We start from the raw sequence: 14,302 nt of genomic DNA, 5'->3' as shown, positions 1-14,302 counted from the left end.
AATATTGCAGGAAACGTGAATAAAATTACACCCAAAGGTAGCTTTGAGGCAGGATAGAAAGGCGGGGGAAATTATGGGGCAGAAGACAGGAGGGATGATCTTCATTCCGTGGTCTGGTTGAAAAATCTCTCCAGTTCAAAGATGATAATCCCCAAACAATTCACATTGGTTTTAGGCTTTTCTCTCCTCCCAGCTGAAAAGCTGAGATTTCCTAGTCCAGAAACTTCATTTACAGTAAAATATATGTCTTAATTCCCCTGCGTAATCCTAGTGGCTCCTAATTTTACTTTATTCGATTATAACCTCATCCAAGCCATCTCCACAGCCATCCTATAATCTCACTTAATTAAAAAGATAGAAAAAATTGGGGAAAGTTTCCTCAGCCACCCTTCAACAAGTGACTTGAGAATCACTAAAATGGTGTCTGTGGCTGTTGCTCAGGTACTTCATTATGACTCTCCCTTGAGAATATTGTACCCTCACTTGGCATGTCTTATTCTTTTCCTGGGCATCTCTCTCTCCTTTTTAAACACACATTTCTAAAGTCTTCTGATAAACAGTGACTCTCTTTTGAGAAGCCCACATCCATGTTCTTATGCTGTATTTTCTCTGTGAGCTCCATTTTTGTGTGTGTGTGTGTGTGTGTGCTTTATTCTTTCCCTGAATGCCTGTTTACATAAAAATAAAATAAAATAAATCCCAGCTCTGCTCCACCCTGACTCATCCTGAAATTCCTTTCTGTATCAAAGTCAAGTATCTAGTTTCACTGAGTTTAGGTACCTAAAAGACTACGCAAAGTTCTCAGGCTGCAGCGGATGACCGCATGGGTTGTTTCCATCCCTGCCTCAGTCAGGCTCCATCATTGGTCATTTCTCTGTTCTACTCTGGGCTTGCATGTTACTCTGTATTGTTTCCTTTGCTGCCAATTTCTGTCCAAAGACCCAAATAATGTTTATTAAGTTTCACTGGCACCAAAGGTAGAAATACCCCAGAGTTTCCTTAACACATTCCTGAGTCAGATAGAACAGCTCATAACTTGTACAGGGGTGGCGGGTGATGGGGGCAAAAACATGGAACCATCAATGTCCTAGCCACTCTAGGTGAACCAACTCTGATATTACACTTAAAGGGAGTGACTTCATTCAGCAGTAGACTCTGGAACCAAAACACATTAGAGATGATCCCAAACACTATCTGTTCCTTTCTACCAGATACTTAATGGCTTCCCTTCAGTTGATCCCCTGTCATCTATAAGAATGACATTTAACTCTCCTTTTTGCTCAAAAATTTCTAATGTCTTTCTATTTATTTGGAGTAACATATAAGGCCTTTACAATGACTAGCAAACTACTCATTCTGTGCCACTTCATGCAGGTATTCTGATGTGGTCTTAAACCTAGCCTGGCTTGTACACTGGGTCCAGGATCACTAGCTTCCTTACCAGTCTTCAAAAGCCCTGGCCATGCCTCGGGGCATTCAGCTGTTTCTTCAGCCAGCAATGCTCTTATACCATATATGCACATATCCCCTGTCTCATCTCTTGCAATCATTATTTATAGCCAAGTTATACACAGATTAAATTGTTCTGTATCCTTAAATAAATTTTACTATTTACTAAAATCCAATCTAAGTTTTAAAATCTATAGCTGGGCATGATGACAAATGCCTTTAATCCCAGCATTTGGAAGGCAGAGGCAGGCAGATCTCTGTGAATCAAGGTCTGGTCTACAAAGGGAGTTCTAGGACAGCTAGGGCTGTTAAACAGTGAAACAGTGTCTTGAAAACAAAACAAAACAAAACAAAACAAATACCAAAACAATAACAAAAAAATAAGCAAAATAAAAATCCATGCCACAACCCCAGTGATTTTGTTTCTAACAAAGTTGAGTAAGTTTTACTTTGCAGAAAATGAAGAAATAGCTTTTTGTGTCCATCCTAGCACTTGTCCCACCGTGCATTGTCAGTTAATACCATTTGTTCATTTCCTCTGCAGAGAGCACACTCTTTCCATGTGATGATGTGTCTCTTTACAATGGATGCTCTGCAGTATAAAGCACAGTTTCTTACAAGTGTTGAGTAAAACCATGGCTGTCTTATCAGAGTCCACACTGCCAATGCAGTACCGTTGCCCAAACTTCTGCAGATCTTTCATGACAGCTAAGTACAGCTTGAACCACCGTGGACCTAGTAAAAGGTGGAGGTACTGAGTCCTTTTACAATTACATGGCATTGTTTAGATAAAAGATAGAAAGTAAAATTTCACAAGTGTTCTTTAAACATCAGATGAAACTGTTCATCTATGAAACCAGGGTGCTACTTGCACTTCAGCCTGTCCCTGTTGTAAAAGGCATGTGATTTCTCTTTAGATGAGAATGCCTACTTGATAATTTATCTTTCCCTTATGACTTCAGGCATTTTCATGTTTTCTTTTCTTTCTTCATGTCATTACTTCCATAGAAATGTCTTCCTTTGTGTTACCCTTTTAGCTATTTTTTTTATTTTTCTGAAATTGACAACTATCCTCATCTCTAACAACTCCAGAACCACCTTGAGTTAGTTACCAATTAATAATGAGCTGAACTGCATCCTCCTAGTGTGTATGTGGTGGGGAGGGTACTTTTGATCCTCTTGCACCTACCTTCCAAGTCTGGGATTATAGATGTATACCATACACCTGATTTCTGATGTACTGGGGATTGAATTCAGGGCTTTGTGCATGTTAGGCAAGCATTCTGCTTACTAGAAGAGCTGTATCCTCATTCTCCTTCTAACCCCTTAATATCCATTCATACTTATACGATATTTGGTCATCTCATAACATAAAAAAGTCCAGTTATTTTGATTAAAAGAGTATTTAAGTTGTCCTGTGGTAGTTAGTTGATATTAAAAATAAGCAGTATTTGTGTTTTTCCATTAAAACATAAATGGAAAATATTACCAGATGCCTACTTATTAGAACCCCATTTTCCTTTCTGATTATGAAATACATTGTGATTATGATCATATGGAATCCTGATTTTTCAGAAGTCTAGATTGCTGTTTCTGTTTCTGTGACTAAAACTATTTGGTACATGGGAAGACATAATTTTGTTAGACATAAATTTAAGGTCAGGGAGATGGCTCAGCAGGGAAGGATGCTTGCTGCCAGGACTGAGAGCCCCACTTTGATCCCTGGAACTCACATAGTAGAAGGAGAGAACCAGCTCCCAAAGGCTGTCCTCTGATCTCTACACTTTGGTCTTGGTACATATTATTATGTACATAGAAGAAATAAATGTATAAAATTAAATTTAAAGTAATACTGTATTATTATTTAGTTATCTATGCATTCATTTATCTTAAGGGGGAGGAAAAAAACATGAATTTGAGTGGGTTAGAGGGTGGGGAAGGATCTGGGAGGAGCTGGGGAAGGGGCAATGATAAATAAATATTGTGTAAATTCTCAAAACTTGGTATCAAAACCACCCTCACCTCTGGATATTTCCCTCATACGGTCCATGCTTGCAAGTCATGAAATTGTTATGCCTTTCATGTCTTTGTATTTATTCTCCTGGTCCAGAATTCCTGTTCTCATTTTATTGGCCTTCTGAATGAGTTTCAAAATTTTACTTAAAGGTCCCTCTTCAACAAGCATGCCTCTTCTGTCTACACATATTTTCTGATTTCTGTTCACATACACTATTGCACATATTTAAAGCCTGAATTCTCTGTTTTTGTTCTTGTAAGACAGTGTCTCATATAGTTCAGGCTGGCCTTGAACCAGATATAGAGCCAAAGATGGCCTTGAACTCCTGATTCTCCTGCCTCTTCCAAATCCATGAGCCACCATGCCTAATGGCTAGGACCTTCTTCAAAGCAAGAAGTATGACTTTACATTTTCTGTCCCCTTCTTGCTAGATACCATAGTGTAAGTGCACAAGATAAATATTAGTGTAACAAATATTGATGGATAATTTTTTCTCTTTATTAAAGATTAATTTTAAAAGGGAAGGAAACTTTGTTATCATGAAAAAAGGAGACTATTATCTTCCAGCCATAAGTAAGGAAAGGCATAAACTGGGAGGCAGTTTCTGAAAATGCTTTGGAAGGACAGTAGCATTTTTTTTTTCATGTGAGACAGAAGTAAAGGGTATTCCCCAAGGCTTGGTGGCCTACTCCTGTAGTCCCAGCTACTAGGGAAGTTGAGCCAGGATTATCAGAATTTAAGGCCTGCATACACTGCAGAATGCATTCAAAGCTAGCCTGAGCAACCCAATAAGACCCTGTCTCCACATTAAAAAAAATAAACAAATGTGCAGAATGTGACTCAGTAGTAGAGTACCTTCTCCATAAATGATTACTGCAGGAAAAGGGGCACAGGCACATGACAGAAAGACTGTGCTTGGCAAGAAAAGTCGTGTTTAGGTGGTGGCAGAGATGGGAAAGGTCCATTGTCCTCCTCCCTTTGGCCCTGCTGAGCTGACCACTAGCAGGAGTATGGTTGAGACGAAGATCCTTTGAGTAAAACTATTTTTTTCTCATCTTGTCCTAATCTAATTCAAGGGGCCCAGATTGGCTGGGAAGACAAAATCACCCAGGCAAAAAGAGTCAAATATCCTCAGCAAATATTGGCAGTGCTCATTTGCTCTTTATTGGTCCAGTACCCCAAAGGTTGGGGAAGACAATTCTAACCCAGAAAATATAATTAGTCAGCCTGCTGGTTTGTGTTCTAATTTAATCTGGGCAGCTGTGCCAGGAGCTAGTATTAGCATGACACTGGGAGGTGGAGAATACAATTACCAAGCAATAGAAAAGAGAAGGAGCAGAGGGATCCTGACCAGCGTATGCCTGCAAAGGGGACGCAGTGGGGGCAGGGTGTCATAGAGGATGAGGTTCCCTAGGGAGAAAGGAAAAAGAAAGAGGCTTCTAACCAGGGATCAACAGTGACATTAGTTTGGTTTTAGAGAAATTACACATGTGTGCGCTTTCGTGTATGTACATGCTTGTCGTGTGTGTGTGTGTGTGTGTGTGTGTGTGTGTGTGTGTGTGTGTGGTGGCAGTGCTGGAGTGTCCAAGGAGGAGGATTTGTAACTGAGAACTGATCCATTCTGCATGGTGAATGTGAGTCTGAGAGTGGATAGATCCCTTCTGGGTCACCCTGGAGCTGGATTAAGGGTTGTTGTAGCAAGTTATGATTGAACTGGGGGAGATGTTCTCAGATATATTTCAGTGCATCAAGCTCAATGTCAAAAGCAGAGTAAGATCTGAGTGGTGCCTACCTGCTGTGTTATTTTGTGTTTAAGGCAGAATAATTGTTCACGCCTTAGATTATTTCACCCATATAGAGATGCCTCTAGCTACTAATTTGCTTCGAGGGTGTCTAGCTACTAATTTGCTTCGAGGGTGTTTACTTTGTGTTGAGCTCTGCTAAGGAGCTTATGTTTATTATCATATGGAGTCTTTACAAGATATTAACATGCCAAACAAGATATTAAATATTATTATCCACTCACTCAAAAACTGAGGAAACTGAGGTTCAGGAAAATAAAAAAAAAATGCTCACAGTCATATAGTTAGTAAATGTTGAAGGCAGGAACCAAATCTAGGCCAGTCTGATTCTAATATGCCAACTATTGCTTTCTCCATTTACCCATGGGGAACTGGACTTCGTAGCAACAGAGCCATTTGCATTAGCTGTAAATTTGACTTAGTGTCAGAACTGAAAATAGACTTCCATCTCATGAGTTTGCTCTTTTATGAGGTGCCTATGAGAGGGTATTGCTTGCCAGAGGGAGAGCTGGATATTCAGAAAGAAACAAATGGAAACTAGGTTTCCTTACCCTCAATCTAATGCTTTCACTAATGTAAGTAAAAAGATTTAATAGCTGGGCTGTTAGCTTATTTACTGGCTGTTAGCTTATTTACTGTAGAGTAGTTTTACATATCCCCTATTTCAATCATATATTCCCCTTGCCTCGTTATATGAAAAGAAAAAGATGTCAAGGCTCTATAGTTTGCCAAAACTTAAATATCCGGTAAATGACAGAATTGATATTCAAATCCAACAGTCCAGTTTCCTATCACACTGCCTCTTCCTGCATGGTGCCAACTCCACCTTTATATCCGGACAGAATTTCAACGTTCAACTATCCTTTAAAAAGGAAAAGTATACTATGCCTCTAAGGTTCATAAAACTATCTTTAGGTCAGGTCTATGGACCTGTGTTACTTGAAGTGTGTGGAGGTGCTAGGCAGAGTAGCACAGACCTTTAATTCCAGCACTTGGGAGGCAGAGGTAGATGAATCTTTGTGAGTTAGAAGCCAGTCAACCTGGTCTACATAGTGAGTTCCAAGACAGCTAGGACTTGCATAGTGAGACCTTGTCTCAACAACAACAAAAAGAATGAGATGACATGTAGGGTCAGAAGGTTGGGGATCAGAATTTTTTAACCTCAAAATTAACTTTTCTCATGGCTTTCAACCTCTCCTCTGTTCAGCAGAAACCTTTATAGTTATTTTCTCTCTCACTCTCTACCTCTCTCATGGAAAAGGCAGAGAAAGTGCCCGGTTTCTTCTTCTGCCTCTTGCAATGAGACTTTTCTATTCCTTCAGCTTTTTCTCAGTAGCAGCCTCTCTCTCTCTCTCTCTCTCTCTCTCTCTCTCTCTCTCTCTCTCTCTCTCTCTCTCTCTCTGTCTCTCAGTCTATCTCTCTTTCTCTCTCTCTTTCTCCTTCTCTCTCTCTCTCTCTCTCTCTCTCTCTCTCTCTCTCTCAGCTTTTGAGAGGTGCTGGGAGTGAGAGAACTTGGCAGCTCCCTCTACTAAAGGAAAGGAGGACGCTTGGGCTTCTAAGAATTGACAGAGCTAGGCTTGGTCCTGATAGCTCAGGGGCACAGCATCTGCCGTATACCAAGGGGAGGCTCTTCTCTAGGGTACCTGCCAATCTCCAGGTGAATGCCCAGATGAGCTCCTCCTCCTGAAGCCTGTGGACATTACTGGGCCACTGCATACAACCCATGTGCCAGTAACCAGAAGTGGCACCTTGATTTCACAGATCTTACTCCTGATGTCCATCATCCCTATAGCTGCCATTCTTCATCTTTTCACTCTACTCTCTCAAATCCTTCCTCTTCTCCTCAAAAGAGGACACAGACTGAAATGAGAGCTTTGAAAGAGGAAAGGCTTGCTTTTTCCACTATGTAGACACTGGGTTTTTTTCATCTATGGGTGAGACAAATGCCACCTACTGCATATTCCCCACCGGTTTGCAGTGAGATTATGAGGAAAATCTACAGAAAAAAAAAAAAGAAAAAGAAAGAAAGAAAAGAAAATCTGCTGGAAGAAAGACTGTATCCAGAAGTTTTCCTGTGTCCTACCTGTCCCGCAGCCGCTCAGACAAGCAAACACACAGAGGCTTATATTATTTACAAACTATATGGCCTAATGGCTCAGGCTTCTCGCTAGCTAGCTCTTATATCTTAAATTAACCCATTTCTATTAATCTATGTTTTGCCACGTGTTCCGTGGTTTACTGGTCTGTTGGCATGCTGTTCCTTGAACAGCAGGCTGGCATCTCCCCTGCCTCTGCCTTTCTTCTTCTCATCTCTCTCTTTCTGCCTGGCTATAACCTGACTCGTCATAGGCCAGAGCAGCTTCTTTATTAACCAATCACAGCAACACATATTCACAGCATACAGAAAGATATCCCCCAGCAAAAGGCTGTCCATTTTCTCTAAGGATGTGGTCCTTATGAGACTGCCCATGTGCTGCAGTCATTACACTCATTACACATTGGTGGCACTAAGTAGATTTGGTGTATTTTAAAAAAAGAGCACATGAAGTTGGTGGGAAGAGTGGGGGTGTATAGAAAGGAGATGAAAGGAAGACAAAAATTCTCAATTTTAAAAAATTTAAAATATGATTATGTCAGTTGTAAGATGGTTGTGATAGACTTCAAAGTGCTTCAGAGCAGTAGAAATGATGGTCCCAGGCAGAGACATCTGAAGTCACACCCTGGGTATCCACTGAGACTGCTGGAGCCGAACTTGATTATCTGTGTAATGGGAATCTTAAGATTTCAATGACAGAATGTTCAGTGGGACAGCTGGGAGAGAGGCTGTGCCAGGGAGTCTGAGCTTCATCACCCTTGTTCTGTCCCCAAATCAAAGCCAGTGCTATAGTTCTAAGTATATGTGACTGCTTTGCATAAGGAAAACATCAAAATCTCTGATCAGAGACTGGGCTGCCTTAGTCTGGAAGCATATCCCCATCCTCACCTGATCTACTGAGATTTTATGTGTTAGACTCAGGGTTCAAAGATTTCCTGAACTCAGCATCAGGGATTTAGGCATAATGAAAAATAATGTGTAGGAGCTAGAGGTACAAAAACTCTTCCCTCCTTCCCTCCCTCCCTCCCTCCCTCCCTCCCTCCCTCCCTCCCTCCCTCTCTCCTTCCCTTCCTCTTTCCTCTCCTCCTTCATGGTGTTATTTCTAAACATATCTCTAACTTTATCCCAATAAACTCAATTTTTAATGATTTCTCATTGAACATACAAAGTCTCCCAAACTAGCAGTTGTAAATTGAAAGTTTGATAAGGAATAAAATGTTTATATAGCTTTAAAATATTTAAAAGAACTTAATATTTTTAAAAGGAAACCATAAGTTTATAGGAGGGAGAGAGAGAGAGAGAGAGAGAGAGAGAGAGAGAGAGAGAGAGAGAGAGAGAGAGCACATGACTACAAACTTCCACAGAGGGCAGAACTTTCCCATGTGTTTCTTGGTGCTGTTCATTGAGGCAGATACATATCACGTACAGCAACCACATGTCCAAATCTGATTATATGAACTGTGGAGAAATCAAACTGAAGGACACTCTGCAATACCACACCACATTCTTCAAAAAAAGTCAATGTCGATGTCATAAAAAGTGGGAAAAAAATGAAAGAACAATTCTGGACTTAAAAAGACAAGAGTAATGAAAACTGTATGTAATACATGATCCTGAATATAATCAGGAAAGTAAAATTTTTGTGCATGTGGGTGTGGTATACTCATATGAACGATGTTTGTGGGATAGTGCTTGCCGGATAGTGCTTGCCAGTGTGTGTGTGGACAGGACTTAATGTTGAGATGCCTACCTCAGTTGCTTCTCTGACTTCTTTTCTTTTCTTTTGGCAAGCTCTCTCACCAGAGCTTGCCATCTGCATTAAGATGACTATGGTGTTAAGTCCGAAGATCTGCCTGTCTCCACCCCCAATCAGCAGGATTGCAGGCATGAAGTGTCCCATGCAATTTTACTAGGGTGCTGGAGATCTAAACTCCAGTCTGCATGCTTGCCCAGCAAACACTTTTTTAGTCATTGAACCATCTCCCTATCCCAGAAAGGAAAATTTAATTAAGTCTGCAAGTTAGAGTTAGATGGCAATGTGGCATTATTGTGAAAATTCCTGATTTTTCTTAATTACAGTTCAGCTATGAAATAGCTATGAAAATCACTATCCTTGTTTTAAGCTGAATGGTAAAGGGACACAATATCTACAGTCCATTCTCAAAAAGTTCAGGAAAAAAGTTTGATGAAGCAAGGTATTAATAATCATAATTACAGTGACAGGCATAGAGCTACAACCTCCATAAGTCTGAAATGCTTTCAAAATAACTGGATATTTCTACCAAATTCAGACCCTGAGGCAAGACATTGAGTTCCCTACATCTAGCCTGGCATCATGTCATCTCAGGGTTGACTCCTTCCCACTGACGGTGTAACCACTTGATTTCCCCCAAATCTACGGGGCATTTTCCATCTTAGAATGTGCTCTCCCTTAGCAGTCTTTTGTCTAGGCAGCCTTTTTGTGCTGCCTCACCTTTGAAATCCTGTTCAACCTTGAGGATCCTTAATTAAATATGAGCAATTTAAGAAAAAAAAATCCTTTTAGTTGTCCGCTTCGCTGTAAATGTGTCCCCTCCAGTTATTCAAATCAGATAAACACACTTGTCCACACACTGCAGGAAAGGTTCTGCTCTGGTTTAGGTCAACCTGGGAAGACCTATGTAATTGTGCTCTCGGAAATGGGTGTTGGCTGCCACCTGCTGGTTTACAACAGTACATCAGTCTGACCATTTCTGGACTCAAATTTGTAGGAGGGAAAAATCTGATAAAAGAATTCATTTAGTTCATCTGTTGAACACAATAACCGTTTAAGAGATTGTTTTAATGAGAGTTAATGAAAGTTATTTTCAAGTAGTAGTCACAGTGGATATTACTATTATAAGCAGATGAACTGCAAAGAATCTTTTATTTCATAGTTTTTCAATTAAGAAATGAAATCTGGAGGGAAAGCAGGGAGAGGCATGAGGAGCTGGCTCTTGTTCCTCACCCCTTCTCTGAACATACATCAGAAGAAACAAGTTGAGTGTGAGCTACAGGAAATTAGAGTATGTAGGTGTAGATAGCTTCAAGGTGTGTAGATCACACACATACCCATCCTTTCATGACTCTGCTCTTCAAAGAGCCCCAGGGCAAGCCGCAGGGGCCAGAGGCTGGACATGTGTTTGGGCAGGACAAGTGCCTAAGGAGGGGAAGTCACTTTTTTTTTTAAACCACTTATGCGGCTTTATAATTCAGTTTCACTTTCTCCAGCTGATGAGTCACTTCCTTCAAGGTTCTGTCCCTGCCCCTGAGGCCATCTCTCTTCTTTCTGTGCTCTCTTTCTCAAAGCCTGACAAAGAGTTCTGAGCCAGGTCTCCTGCCCTGACCCTTCTAAGGAGCTCCTACAGACATCTTCTGATCAGAAATCAGTTGTCTCATTTCCTCTGAGGAACTGGTACAGAAGATGGCATTCTATAACACTCCTCTCTTTCCTCTGGCTCTTACATTTTTTTTCTGTCCCCTCATCCACAGTGTTCTGCCAGCCATGGAAGGGTGATGCAGATGTCCTTTTTCTGGCTGGGCATTCAACGGTTACTTATTCTTATCATTTTGACAGTTGTGAGTCTCTGCATTAACTGCTGCCCATTGAGGAAGGAAACTGCTCTGATCAGAATATTTTGAAATCTAAATCTCCAAGGTGATGGTATTAAAAGACAAGACATTTAGGAAATGATTAGTTCATGAGGATAGAATCTTTTTGAATAAAATTAATACCCTTGTAAAACAAATTCTAGAGAGCTAGCTCTCTCTGGCTACCACATGAAGACAGGAACATGAACCAGGCAGCAGCCCCTCACACAGAATGTACCCTCAGTTTGAGCATGGATATCCAGCCTTCAGAACTGATGAGAAATAAATTTCTTTTGCTTATAAACCACCCACCTTATTTTTGTTATAAAAGTCTGTTGTATGACACTATTTCTAGTGATACCTGAACAAACATTTACTCATCTCAGATAGGGAACCGAGGACAGACCAGAGTAAGGGCACCATCAAAGTTCAACATGGTGAGCCAGTGAGTTTTCTTGGGGTTACTTTCATGAATATGGGTAAGGGATTACTTAGGGAAACGGAAATGACTCAAAGATGGCTACATCACCAAGACCTCACCCCAGTGTGGGAGAAGCTCATGGAAGTTGGAAACCTGGAGCACACTGACAGCCCGCACGCAGCTGGACAGGTCTGAAAGTCTTTTCCAGGTGGCTTTCCTGGTCTCTGCCTCTTCCAGGTACCTGGGTTAGTCTCAGGGTGTCTCCCAACAGGCCTTACTGGTTAATACGTTTGGGGAGAGAGGGGACTAGTGAATCCAGTCAGTTCCAGGGACTTCTTGAAGCCTTTGAGTGGTTTACTTCCTGAGTTTTAATGAGCTTCCCTCCAGGAAGGAATGTTTCACTGGGCTCTAGAACATTCCAGTCTTAAGAAGCTTCCCTCCAAGATCAAAGATTTTATCTCAGAGTAAATTGCCACACAATATAGCCCAAATTGATAAGGAAAGATTCAACTCTAAAGCTTCATGTTAGTTACTCTTTGACCTCAGAATGGCCTATTTTTCTTTCTCCCTCACCTCCTTTACTATGAGTGGTTACTTTGAACCACGTATGTGGTAAGAAAGCAACCCTTCTAGAAGCCTTTTTCTTCTAGGTAAAGAGATCAAATTTGAAACTATTCAAGTCTATGGATTTCTCCAAATAGAGTTTTGGTTTTTTTTGTTTTTGTTTTTTTGTTTGTTTTTTTTTTTTTTTTTTTTTTTTGATAAACTTTCAGGGTAACTGACTCCCATTCCATTCAATCCCCAAATGGTCCTTCTCTACTATACTTCCACTTCCATGTCACCCTAGGGCCTTGGGCTTGATATCAAACACCACTTGAATTCATTTGGGAGGCCGGGTGGTGGTGGTGCACGCTTTTCATCCCAGCACTTGGGAGGCAGAGGCAGGTGGATCTCTGTGAGTTCGAGGCCAGCCTGGTCTACAGAGTGAGATCCAGGACAGGCACCAAAACTACACAGAGAAACCCTGTCTCGAAAAACCAAAAAAAAAAAAAAAAAAAAAAACCAACAAAAAAAAAAACAAAAAAAGAATTCACTTGGGATCTCCATAAGCCTCAATGCTTCTTAGCTAAAGGGACTTGGACAGAAGAGGATGGTCCACAAGCCATCAGCCAATCAAACAGTGCTTGTGAGTACTGCCAAAGACACAAATGCCAGTATGTAATCCAGAGAAGACAGAAGCAGGGGACAACTTTCCCAAACTAACACCCTCAATCATACCTCAAAACAAAACAAAACAAAAAGACAAAGCAAGGTTGGTGAGGGTGACTGGATGAGTACAGCACTGTGCACAGGCCTGAACACCTGAGTTTGACTCCCAGATCCTACAAGGTGGCAGGAGAGAACCTAAGAATTATTTTCTGACACATACCCTAAGGCATACACACACACACACACACACACACACACACACACACACACACAGAGAGAAAGAGAGAGAGAGAGAGAGAGAGAGAGAGAGAGAGAGAGCGCAAGAAATAAACACAGGCAGTCATTCAGAAAAATAGAATGCTCCATCTATCTTGAACATACACATTTCAAATCTGTTTATGAAAATCTCCAAGAAGTTAAGCTTTAAAGAAAAAAATCTTGACCTTTTAAAATCTTGTATTTTCCCAATTTATCTGATCATAGTATAGTATAATATTTAAGAGATAATGCTTCTCTTTCAGATGCTTGTGCCCATGGATGTGTGCTTATACATATACATAGGCACTTGGAAGGTAGCCAGTATCACAGCATTAGTGGACTTACTATCCAGATTTCTGAAAGAATATCTTGTGACTGATTGCTCCTCAGCTGGACTTGGATTCATCTAGACAGAGGAAAAAACTTCGCTGCACTGAGAGGAGGGATTCAGAAGGGACAGCTAGAAGAGTGAGAGAGTCCCATTTCTCAAGCTCTTTTACTCCCAGAACACAGAGGTAAAGGAAGCAGTACCTTGACAGACACATTTCTCCTTACAAGAAACCCCTGATGAGCTGCCACTGTTTCCTCCTTGCTACCCACAGTGCTACAGCCCAGGCTGGCCTAGGAGTCACTATGCAGTGCTTGGCAATCCTTGTGGTTCTGCCTCTGAAGTGCTAAGATTAGAATCAGGAGTCCCATATCTGGCTGTCCTCCTACTTTGGTCCTTTGATACTGTAGGAAACAAATCATTAAACATCTCACATGAGCAGTTTAAAGAAAGATTCCTACACAAAGTAGCTTTTTTCATATTATAGGAACCCAGCTCTGAATGAAGCAGATGTCATGTATCTGGGCCTGGGCAGAGGGGCCCAGCTGCTAAAGCAGAGCAGGGTTCTGAGCAGCAGCTTCTGTATCATGGGGCAGCCTCTCTGGGCAGCTGTCCTGGCTGTGTCCCAGATCTGGGCAACCTTCCAGATGAGCCTTAGTTCTTTAGCTTTAGACTTGTGCCTAGCCCCACCCATCTGATGGACACATCAGAGCTCAGAAATGGTTTGAACATTGCATGTCTACAGATATTATTCAAAAGTGATATATATTTGGCTTAAATGGACAAGAATCTTTAATACATTTTTGTTACATTTGTAATATTTTTGCCAAATATCTTAATACTTCATTCTTCATAGCAAGCCACATGTTAGGTATTAAACAATGAAAAAAATAATTGGTGTAGATGCTATAGATTTTAAAGCCAAGAGAATCTTAGTGGATTATATCTTTTTGTTAGAAGAAAAAACTGACATCCAATAAAATCAAGAAATTGGCATGTACTCATATTGAAATCAGATGGCTCTTAATTCTATAAAGAATAAAGAAAGCCACCTTGGAACAACAAATTATCCATAAGACATGGCATCAAACCCTTGAAGCACACATACAGGCGA

The sequence above is a fragment of the Peromyscus eremicus genome, chromosome 18 (assembly GCF_949786415.1).
Source record: "Peromyscus eremicus chromosome 18, PerEre_H2_v1, whole genome shotgun sequence".
Classification (NCBI taxonomy): Eukaryota; Metazoa; Chordata; class Mammalia; order Rodentia; family Cricetidae; genus Peromyscus; species Peromyscus eremicus.
This window is presented reverse-complemented; position numbering follows the sequence as displayed.